Source organism: Trachypithecus francoisi, unplaced genomic scaffold (genome assembly GCF_009764315.1).
Source record: "Trachypithecus francoisi isolate TF-2019V2 unplaced genomic scaffold, Tfra_2.0 Lachesis_group18, whole genome shotgun sequence".
Taxonomy (NCBI): domain Eukaryota; kingdom Metazoa; phylum Chordata; class Mammalia; order Primates; family Cercopithecidae; genus Trachypithecus; species Trachypithecus francoisi.
Genome location: NW_022681463.1, coordinates 30,585,827 through 30,598,364, shown reverse-complemented (window position 1 = coordinate 30,598,364; position 12,538 = coordinate 30,585,827).

Here is a 12,538-nt window from a genome sequence, read left to right as displayed (position 1 = left end):
ATGGAGTCTTGCTCTGTCGCCCAGGCTACCGTGCAGTGATCTTGGCTCACTGCAACCTCCACCTCGTGGGTTCAAGTGATACTCCTGCCTCAGCTGCCCGAGGAACTGGGATTACAGGTGCCTGCCAACGTGCCTGGCTAATTTTTATATTTTTAGTAGAGATGGGGTTTCACCATGTTGGCCAGGCTGGTCTTGAACTCCTGACCTCGTGATCCACCCACCTTGGCCTCCCAAAGTGCTGGGATTACAGGCATGAGCCACTGCGCCTGGCCATAATTCACTATACTGTCGTTGCTTTATGTTGATATAAGTATTTTATGCAATGTATTTTCCTCTGATAATTATTTGTTATATTTCATAGATTATTATATTATTTAGTTACCATTCTTCTAAATAAATGTTGCCACTACATTTTTTCCTTATGCCTACGTGTTAAAAATAATGTTTCTGATGTTTTAGGTGACAGAACTTTGCTATCTTGTTAATTTCTAGCTTATTTTTCCAACCCTATTATTTGCAATTAATTAAAGAACACTTTGGGGCCTAAAATATGGTTGATTTTCATGTGCACTTGAAAATAAGTTATATTATTTACTATCTTAGCTCAGCGTGTTTTATTTATACGATCTACCTTCTTGATGATGTGTTGTGTGATTCTGGTCTATGATAGTTTTGCACAGTTGCTCTGTTTTGGACTAAGCTATAAGAAGCACTTTTTATTACAGCTATTGTAGTCTTTTTTTCTTCTGAAAGCCGATTCTGATTTATTTGAAGCAGTAACATTACTAACATAACCCCATTGTGAGTTGCAGTCTTTAGTATCATAAATGTCTTTTGCTGTCTTTAAAGTGTTTTCATATGTCTCAGTATACCTTGTCTAATGTTAAGATTGAAAAGCATGGTGTTTTGTTTTGTGCTTTCGCCTGATATATTTTGACTCATTTAAAAATATTTAGCCTTTCTGAATCTCTGTTTTAAGTCTTTCTTGGGTGTATAGTTTTTGGATATTGCTTTTTTAGATCCTTTTTATTTAGAGTGCTCCTTTTTAGGATGATCTGTATTTATAATTTTTGTTTATTCCTTTTTTTTTTTTTAATGCTAGGCTGTATGTAACCTTGTTTTCAAAGTATATTATTTATCTACCCTAGCTGAGTTGAACTTCTCCCTGTGATATTGATGACAATGTTATCAATTTCTTCCAAATTATGCTAGAGTAACTTTGCTCAAATTTTGATTTCTTTGCACAGAGCCACTCATAATAATTCTTAGAGTCTCTGTGTCTTCAAATTGTTTTCAGAATAACTTAGTTTTGAATTATGTTTTCCTTTATTCAGTGTGTGTGACAATGCTTTTTTATTTCCTAACTGAAGAAAAAAAGTACAATGTCGAACAAATTAAAAGCATATTTTATAGCACATGCTTTTTGTTTTATGGTAGCAAGCTTGAAGTGAAGTGAAAATGATTGGCATATAGTCAATTGGTGGAAAGATAGTCACCATGATATTAAAGAACACATACCTGTAAGAAAAAGATTAATTTCTAGGTTACTAGGACTGTTGTTCAGGTTAACTTGACAGCTTTTATTAATGAACACAATTTGTTTTATTTCATAAGCTGAACAATAGCCAATTTGTCTTTATATTGATAAGAAACCAAGAACTTCTATGGTCTACTTTTTAAGAATTTTTTTTAATAAGTGAAAATATCTACAAATAAAGTTTTATTTCTGCTGTTAAAATTGTATAAGTGGAAAGGCCAATAAATACTATTTTTACGGTAGTCTTTTTAATAATGTTCACATCCCTGTCTCTCATTTCAAAGAAAATAAAACCAATTTCTAGGGCTTGGCACTACAATCTTTTTTCAAGATTGTGTATGTATTCCATAAAAAACAGCAAATATCACACTCATATCTCTTACATGTTTCTTAATCAAAATGAGAACTTCATTTATCAACTTCAATAACAGTAACATTCATGATGACCTCTGTAAATGTTCTCATTGTATTATCCTCGACTAGTTTGACAGATCCAGCAGGAAATACAGGAAATTATTTCAGGCTTGATTTTTTGAATTTTTGAACTCAAAAAATGATTTTTTTGAATTTTACTATAGATTAATGTAAATGTGATTAAGTGCATAAATCTTGTCTAATGCAGTTTATAAAATTTAATAAACTAAACATAGTAAATTGTTTAATTACATCCCTTTGAGTTTTTAAAGCCACACTTTTGTTTCTGTACTCTTAGCATAAACAGTATAAAAGAAAATCGTAGTGAATATGGTGGCATTCTGCAGGCAGGCCATTTAAAAAAATCACCGTTATTATAATATAATTGACACATGAAATTGAATCTACACTTAATATGTATAATGTGATAATTTGATATACATACACATTATGAAATGATTGCCATAATAAAGTTCATGAACACAACAACTCCCTCAGGTAGTTACTTTTCTAAGACGGAGTCTCACTCTGTCGCCCAGGCTGGAGTGCAGTGGCGCGATCTCAGCTCACTGCAAGCTCCGCCTCCCGGGTTCCCGCCATTCTCTTTCCTCAGCCTCCTGAGTAGCTGGGACTACAGGCGCCCGCCATCACGCCCGGCTAATTTTTTGTATTTTTAGTAGAGACGGGTTTTCACAGTGTTAGCCAGGATGGTCTCGATCTTCTGACCTCGTGATTCGCCAGCCTTGGACTCCCAAAGTGCTGGGATTACAGGCGTGAGCCCCGGAGCCCGGCCCACATAGTTACTTTCTAAAAAGTTTTGGTAAGTATGCTTAAGATCCGCTTTCTTATGAAAACTCAAATAATACAGTACTGTCAACTATAGTCATGACATGGTGTGCATCTGATCTTCAGAACTTATTCATCTTATAACTGAAATTTTGTACCCTGTGACCAACATCTCTCCATTCCCTCATTTCAGTTCCTGGTAACTATGATTCTATACTACATTTCAATGAATGTAACTTTTTTCGTTGTTTTAGATTTCACCAATAAGTGATACCATACTCTTATTTTTTTATCCTTCTGTGATTGGCTTATTTAGTTTGGCATACGTCCTCGACTTTCATTCATGTGGCAAATTCTAGAATCTTTATATGGCTGTATAATATTTCTATATGCCACATTTTCTTTATCTATTTACTTCTCAATGGATACTTTGGCAGTTTCCAGATCTTAACTGTTGTGAATAATGCTGTGATGAACATGAAAATGCAAATATTTCTTCAAGATAATGATTTTGTTTCCTTTGAATATATAGCCGGATGTGAAATGAGATTGCTGTATCATATGGTAGTTCTATTTCTAATTTTTGGAGCAACCTGCATATAATTTTTCATAATGAGTGTACCAATTTACATTCCCACCAACACTGTACAAAGGTTCCTTTTTGTTCACATTTTCTCCAACAGTTTTACTTTTGTGTGATTTAGCTGTCCTAACAGGTGTGAGATATCTTGCTGTGCTTTTTTTTTTTTTTTTTTTTTTGAGACGGAGTCTCGCTCTGTCGCCCGGGCTGGAGTGCAGTGGCCGGATCTCAGCTCACTGCAAGCTCCGCCTCCCGGGTTTACGCCATTCTCCTGCCTCAGCCTCCCGAGTAGCTGGGACTACAGGCGCCCACCACCTCGCCCGGCTATTTTTTTGTATTTTTTAGTAGAGACGGGGTTTCACCATGTTAGCCAGGATAGTCTCGATCTCCTGACCTCGTGATCCGCCCGTCTCGGCCTCCCAAAGTGCTGGGATTACAGGCTTGAGCCACCGCGCCTGGCCCTTACTGTGCTTTTGACTTGCATTTCCCTAATTATAGTGGGTAGCTCCTTTCTGCAGGCAGGTCATTCCGATGAGGGTCCAGCTCTCAGCAGATAGGAAGCTCCTAGTGCGTAGCTCCTTTTACAGGCAGGTCGTCCCAACAAGTGTGTAAATCTGGCTGAGTGTGGTTTTTATGTCTTCAGGATGGAGACATAAGCATCTGTTGACCATTTATGTATTTGTTTAGAAATCTCTGAGACCATTTTTATTTTTAGCTATTTATCTTGTCTTCTCTTTATTTTGTCTCAGAATATTTTAGTGTTGATATAGAGTTGTTAGAAATGTGCAGCTATTTAATAAAATAGCATCATTAAGTAGGATATAATTGTATATTGCAGAGAATTATGGGATTAAAAAAAGTAAATCCATGCATACAGTGACCTCTTTCAACATTTTCTTATGGGAATTATAAAGATAAGTTACTCAGGATTTATTTTTATTTGAGTTGTTATAACCCTATCTCTTGAATAAAAATATTCAAGAGTTGAATAACCCTATCTCTTGAATAAAGATATATAATTTCTGAGAAATATAGTTATATAAAGAAAATGAGGTAACCTTAATGTGGATAATGTAACTCCAGAAGGAATAAGGTATATTCTATTTCTCTACAATGAGTTAGTTAACTGACAGGCTAGAAGGACATTATTAAGCACACTTTTGTAGAAAAAATACTTAAGCAATATTCTATGTATTGTACAGTAATTATTTTCTATTGGGAAAATTGCATACTTGTTCCTTTTAATCTTTTATTTATCAGCACATAGTGCATTATCTTTTTTTTTTTTTTTTTTTGCATATCTATCATGTCTCTTCTTCTGTAACTAGTTTCTTTCTTTCTTTTCTTTACTTTTTTTTTTTTTTTTGAGACGAAGTCTCACTTTGTCACCCAGCAGGCTGGAGTGCAATGGCGCAATCTCGGCTCACTGCAACCTCTGCCTCCCAGGTTCAAGCAATTTTCCTGCCTCAGCCTCCTGAGTAGCTGAGACTACAGGCAGGCACCACCACACCCATCAAATTTTTGTATTTTTAGTAGAGACGGGATTTCACCATGTTTGCCAGGCTAGTCTCAAACTTCTGACCTCGTGATCTGCCTGCCTTGGCCTCCCAAAGTGCTGGGATTATAGGCATGAGCCACTGCTGCCAGCCCGTTACTACTTTCCATAGACTGTTCCAGCCTTTTTAACTACTTGTAGTCACAGGAACCTTTGTGTGTCACTTTTCCATTCAGAAACCTCTATGACTGTTGGCACCTTTGCCCTAGCTTTGCTGTGACCCACTGGGCTCATTTTGACCAATTGGCTTGTCAGACTGCATTTGGCTCATGCTACCAGCCTGCATCCCACACCTGCCAAGGGTGAGCCAGGTGCGCAGCAGCAAGGGGCATGTGGGCTAGTGAGCATGGCGTTTGTCCACCGCACACAGCCAGGCACACTGGCTGCTGCAGAATAGTGGGCAGATCCAGCTAGCAGCTCAGGTGCTGGCTCCGTGAAAGGCTGTAGCTGGATCAGATGTACCCAAGTGGATTCTGCTAGGGGCACCCGCATCTGGACGAGGGGCATGTGGTGGCACCCGGATGCTTGGAGATGGTAGGAACCCTCAGAGAGCCTCCAGGAGGGTGTCACAGTCCTGGCTTGGGGAGTCCCTAGGTCTGGGCTCCCCAAATGGCCACAGCTATTCTCTCCTTGTTGCCTGCAACGTGGTGAATGAGGGGTATGTTTCGGCCCTGTTTGTGTTACAGCTTTTTCAGTCCTGCATTTGGTGGGTCCTGAGTTCTTGTCCTGTTGTCCTGCATTCAGAAAGAATGAAGTGTCCAGGCAAGTGGAGGGTGAGCAAGGCAGAGAGGAGCTTCATGCAGTGACAAAACAACTCTCAAGAGACCCATCGTGGGTAGCTCCTTCCCACAGGAAAGTCATCTCAGTAAGTGTCCAGTTCTCAGCAGATAGGAGACCCATAGTGGTTAGCTCCTTTCTGCAGGTAGATCATCCCAATGACTGTCCAGCTCTCAGTGGAGTGGAGACCCATAATGGGTAGTTTATAGGCAGGTCGTCCCAACAAGTGTGTAAATCTGGCTGAGTCTGCAGGTTTTATGTCCTCAGAATGGAGAAAGTGCATGCTGATTGGTCCACGAGTGGCCACGGATGAGCCTGGAAAAAGCACCATCCAATTGGCCAAATGGTGATCAATGAAGTTCTCACTCCTGGCTGCAGACTTCCCCTGGAACTGGCAGCTCAGCCCCCAGCCTTCAGGCCGTCCCTGGCCTAAAGGTGGTGTTTCACTGGGGACCCACCACTTCCCCCCTAGGAGCCTGTCTGCCTTTTACATGCCATCCATAGATCCCAAACTGTCAGTGCTGAGAGGCAGCCACGGGTCCGCCCTGAGTCTCCCTCAGTCCCCCGGGACCCCGTCGCATGCTCATTGGTGCCCAAAGTCTGGAGGGGGCTGAGGTGGCAGGAGGCTGGTGTGTCAGCACTGCACTGAGTGTGCACAAACCCAGCTGGGTTGCAACAGTGCCTGAGCTTGGCCACAACTTTGCTCTGCCCCACAGTAGACACCAGGAGTGAGGAGAGGTCAGGGAGCAGGAATTGGCACTTTCAAGCCTACGGTGGCAGGGGATTTCCTAGGCCCCAAGTGTACCTGGATGCCCAGGTTTGGAGCCATGGCTGGGTGACTGCAGCTACACCCAGGAGTGTGGGACTCCCACCTGCTCCTGGCCTCTGCCGGCTCCACAGAGCATGCAGCCCTGGTGGTACCTCCCTCGTCATAGCTGGCTTCCCCACAGCAGCTGCTCCAGATGGGCTGCCGCCGCCAACAGTAAGAACTTTTAACCTTCTTTTGCCTTACGATCTTGAAATATCCTGCCAACTTAACCTGAGAAATGTTAACTTCAGATAATTTTTTCCAGACCAACCACTCTCTCCCCTTTCAAAGGTTGAAGACGTTTAGGTCTCTATATTTACTCAAGCTTAGAACAAGTCATACCTAGTCATAGTTGTCTACTAACTTTCTGTGCCTCCTGAACTAGGACACGGTCTTGTCCATCTTTATATTTCTAGTCTAAGTTTCATTATTGGTATAGTATGAGCTTCTATATATGAAATTTTGTTTCCTAAAAATTTCATAGCTAATTCACTACAGAATTCAGTAGAGCAGTTTACTACCATATACCTTAGTAAGAATACTACAAGTACAATAAGTCTTTGAACTTATCATGCTACTAGCCATGTGAATGCACATATTTTTAATGATTCTGATACCGTGTCCTTCTCTATGTAATGAGAACAATAATACTTACTCGCAAGATGTAAAACAAATCTCCTTCTGCAAATTTAGTAATCTCAGGTCATCAAGAATTTTTGCTGTTTTTATTATGTTTCTTCAAACTCATGACCGGTAATGTTCCCTTAGTCAATGCTTTAAAAATATGCTGTTTTGACTACAAATCCAATATTATTTAACAATTTTCAAAATGTTTATAATAAATAGCTTGTTGGCATTTCTCAAATTTTAACACATAATTATCTTTCATCCACTCCCACCTATACTATCTTCTTTAATTCAATACTAGTCATGCTTAGTGAGCTCAATTAAATTTCAAAAGTAAATTTAAAAAATGAATTTTTTAGTAAATGTAAATCAAAATTAAAAATTTTGTCTCAAAGTACATTAATCAAAACCATCAATTTTCAAGTAGTGAGCAACCGTATTTTTAATCTGCCTCAGTATTAAGATAGAATATCACTGCGAAGAACTTATCTTCTTCTTTGTGTGTGTCCTAAATACATTCATTTCCAACAGGCTAGGGAATATCTTATCTTACTTCTTAGCGGTAAGCAAGATAAAGATGTAAGACTGCTTAAATGAGCTATAATGAGTGTTTATTTCTGTATGTTTTATGGATGCATACATGTTTTGGGGAAGTCATTTATTCTTTAGTTATTGAATAATCACATACAATGAAAATATAGTAAATATTGAAAAACACAAAATACCATTTGAGGTAGGCAAAGGTGAGTACATAGAATTTACAAGGGGTATAAATTTTGTACCCCCATTCTCTTTTCTGGACTGAAGATGAATCTTAATAAGTTGTGTTGTGAATTCAGCTGAGTACCTGGATCACTGAATTAACTCTGATTAACTAAGAAGTGCTAATGTAAGGAGAATAGAAGCTCCAGATATATTTTAACATTATTTGCTTTAATCAGAATTTTTAATTATTTAGATTTAAGATTTTAAAAAATAACTTTATTGATATTACTCCTAAATTGAAAAAATTAAAAATAAGTTACTGTGTGTTAGGTGAAGCCTGTGGTATGAAAAAACATTCCACTTTTTGGAGAAAGGAGTTAAACACAGAAGTTTGAGGCTATGCAATTTTGGCATTGTAAAAATCTGCTTCGCAGAGAACCACAGAATGTGATTTCATTTTGATTTATATTATCAAGAAACTCTAGTACTATGATTAAAATAGCAAAACGCATGTCAAGATCTTTAAACTTTATAGTAATAACAAGGCAATAATTTTAACTATGAAACATATCTGGACTGGATCATATTTTCAAATATAGTATTGTCGCTCTCAAAAACCTAGAATAGTTATTTTTAAAGACAATTATCTCATTAAGATTTTTAATGTTAATATACTTTCTGGAAATAACTAAGATATCTCATAAAAGGAAATAGTTACTTGAGAGGTTTTTCGAAAATGTCATGTTAATTGAAGTTTTTCTTCACTAAAACTTATGACAAAAGTAGGCAAAAAAAGAAATAACAAGAAATAGGTTGAATTCCCAGCAGGTTGTTGGTAGAGGGTACCATCCCATTAAAAGTGTGAACTTTAAGAAGACATTTCTGTGAGAGCGGCTTGCAGCCAGAGTGGGAGAAAGATAATAAGAAGAAAGAGTGGTGTTTAAAGTACTCTGTGGAATGAAAGAAGGGTATATGTATGTTCAGCTCTCATAGATGTAAAACTCTATGAGGAGGAGAAGAGACTAGAGAGGAATTTTATGAAAGAAGACTAGATGGCAACCTGATTCTCTCTGTGCCTGTCATTCTTCCAAAACTCAACACACTAATGATTTGCAACAGTTGTCTAGGCTTTTGGTGGCATTTCAGATTTTGTTTAATTTCATATGTTGCTGATTTTGTTTAACAAAATCCCATTTGGACCACTAGGAGACTATAGATTATGGCTTAAAAATTGGATGCAACTGATGTTTCATACCTGACATCAAAGGAGTAACATTTTAGAGCATTTCATCTTATTTTTTTTTTCTTTTTTTTTTGAGACGGAGTCTTGCTCTGTTGCCCAGGCTGGAGTGCAGTGGTGCGATCTCGGCTTACTGCAAGCTCTGCCTCCCGGGTTCATGCCATTTCCTGCCTCTGCCTCCCGAGTAGCTAGGACTACAGGCGCCCGCAACTGCACCCAGCTAATTTTTTTGTATTTTTAGTAGAGAGGGGATTTCACCGTGTTAGCCAGGATGGTCTCCATCTCCTGACCTCGTGATCTGCCCACCTCAGCCTCCCAAAGTGCTGGGATTACAGGCGTGAGCCACCGCGCTCCGCCTGGTTTAATTATATTTTTATTGGATTGTACTGATCAGGATTTAGCCAGAAGTCTTTCCCAATGCATTCTGACTTTTGGATGCATGACAACAAATGATTTGACAAATGATGTTATCATACATTCAGTAACTTCTCAAGCCAAGGAGAAATGATATTAGAAATATAATTTATGGAATATGGGGAGGTAGAAATTGAATATATCAAATTGAGAAAACAATGCATTTTATGAGCATTCACTAAATTGACAGTCTAAGAAAGAGCTAAATGAAGTTGTTACTGGGAATATGATTAGTAAACTCATCTTCCATGGATACTCAGTTTCTTCATAAGTTAAAATCATGTCTTGATAGAGAAACATGGTCAATAGTATATACAATTGGTAAAACAGAGTTCTGGGTCCTACTCCATTAAGTCATGCGATAACCCAGAGATTTGGTGACAGCTGTTGGGGAATTTACAATTATAACAATGCTGGAATAATTATTGAAGTCTATGTGTTATCAGAAATATGTGATACCTGCTGGAGTGACTTTAGTGAGGGGATGTTATTAGTTCTTCCCATGTACCACTAAGATAGTGCAAACTTAGTGATTTGAGAAATGCCATCTACAAGAGATTGTGAGTGGTGGCTTCATTATAAACTGGGAACCACCAAAACTATTATCACTGTGTTATACTTCTTAATCATCCTGCATGAGCAAATTTCATGGTGGAGAATTAATGAAATTCATAAATGTGCTATTGCTCATTAACAAGAAGAGAAATATGTTTTTGCTTAAAGAGTGCACATTTTAAGTACTTTAAGTACAGTGCTTCTTAAATTTTAATTTACTTATGATTACCCAGGGATCTCTCAAAATATCCAGATTCAATAGGTTATGGATGATGTTTGAAGTTGTATATTTTTTAACAAAATCCCATTTGGACCACTAGGAGACTATAGATTATGGCTTAAAAATTGGATGCAACTAATCCAGATCCACGGCCATTAAAGTTTGCTAGGTTAAGCCTCATGTTTTAACGAAAAAACCAAAGGATCTACTGGTGACTCACTATTTTATAATCAACAGGTTTAAGGAACAAACAAAGACATGAAAGGAATATACCAAAAATGAGTCAATTAAGAAGGATAATTCTATAGACACCGGAATAGAATAGAGTAACAGAAAGTAAGTATTTCAAAGTTAAATTTGCCACATGTGAGATCCCAGGAAGGACCTAAGATAGGGTACTTCAAATAAGACATGGCTATCCTAGACCTTCCACCACAGAAAGCCTTTTTAAATTTTACTTTGATCATAATAGGTATCCACCTTTGGTATTGTCATTACTGAAAGTCTAATACCTTTACTCACAGAAGATACCACCATGTCAATGTCAGACTCATTAACCAATTCAGGTATACCTGAAATATTGGGAGATAAAATTACTATCATAGGATTTTAAATTTTGGTGGACATCGTCATTAGAATGTCAGATGAATCTATATGTGATTTTGGAAGATGACTTCCCAGGAAAAAAAGCATACACCGTAAAATGGCCTTCTACAAAAAAAAAAAAAAAAAAATTATAGCTACTAAGTCAAACAATCACAGTTCCAGGAATAATCACAATAATTACCAATTCATTAGGAAAAAAGAGAGCTAATATAGATTTCGACTCAATTTGCATGGAAGTTCAATTAAAAAGAGCCATTAATGTGTGTCTTCATCTTCTCATCTAACATACAGAGAAAAAATTTGCTGGAAATTTTGAAAAATGTATTTTGATTTTATTTTTGTTATTTCTTGAGGGAAGATCTAATTATTTGGAAGATATTTCTAACTCAAGTTTTAGGGGCATAGGTCCTTAATTAGAAAAAAATAATAATAAAGAAACACACTGAATTCACCAAGATGCAGTACATAGAGGAAATTTATGAAACAAGTATGTTGCATGTGACATCAGTGAAGGAAAGAAAAACTAAAGTGGGGCAGATATTTGGCAGTCATAGCACCTATAATACTTTATTATACCAATAATGAAGTATCAGAAACATAGCTTAAAAATTATTTCATTGCTGATATATAGCATAAACTTCAGTATCTCTCCTTAAAAAATTACAGTGGAAATGTGCCTAGTGTCCAATATTGCTATAATTAGCACATGATCTTATTCAAATGCTGACCAGACATGTACCCAGTTTTTTATATCTTATATTTAAAATTGTAATGGCTGTTATTACAATGATGTATTTCATAAGACGAAAGGGTAGAGGGAAACTTCATTATTTTAATACTTGGAATGTTATGAGAAACACTGCCTAGAAAATATCCAGTCTCTACTTTTCCCTCATAAATGGAGCAGGAAGTTTGTTCGATTACTGGATATACCACCAAAAATCTTTTTTTTTCTTTTTTTTCTTTTTTTTTTTTTTTAGGAAAGAGGATTAGAATATACATTACGTCCTTGGCTTTTTGCTCTCCTCCCTTTCTATTTGCCTACCATGAGGTTATGGTGACTAAAAACACAGCAGTTATCTTGTGAGCTTGAAGAAACTAACATACAGATGATGAGTGACAGAGAAACAGACAGAGATATACGAAACATACGACTAGAGAGCAGACATGGGGTCAGAGAAGCACTATACCAGCCTTGAATTGATTATTTCTAATTTCTGACAAGGGAATAAGGAAACTCCTCACTTGTATAAAATTATTCTGTTAGATTGCTGCAAGATGCAGGAAGAAAAGGCTAACTTACATTTTTAATGGCCACATACAAAGGGGTATCAGTATATGTATATTACTAGGAAATGTGAGCTTATTCCTCTTATTGTTTGCAGATATATTAAGATATTTCATACAAAATAACACTAAAAAAGGGAAGTTTATAATGCTGTCAAAAAAAATAAAGTGATGAATTCATAACACTATGCCAACACTAATATTGGCATGTCTGTTGAAAGCTTTTACCTTCATTCATATTTCAGCAGGCCTTAATATATTACATGCATAAATATCTGTGTATATCTGTCTTGCATTTTAAAATTATTATAATTATAATTAAAATGCCTTAAAATTCTATATCTATTTTAGGTTATTGAATTATTTTAGATTATTCAGAATCACCCAAGAAAATTTGTTGTGTAACAAATTCAAATCAAAATTTAAA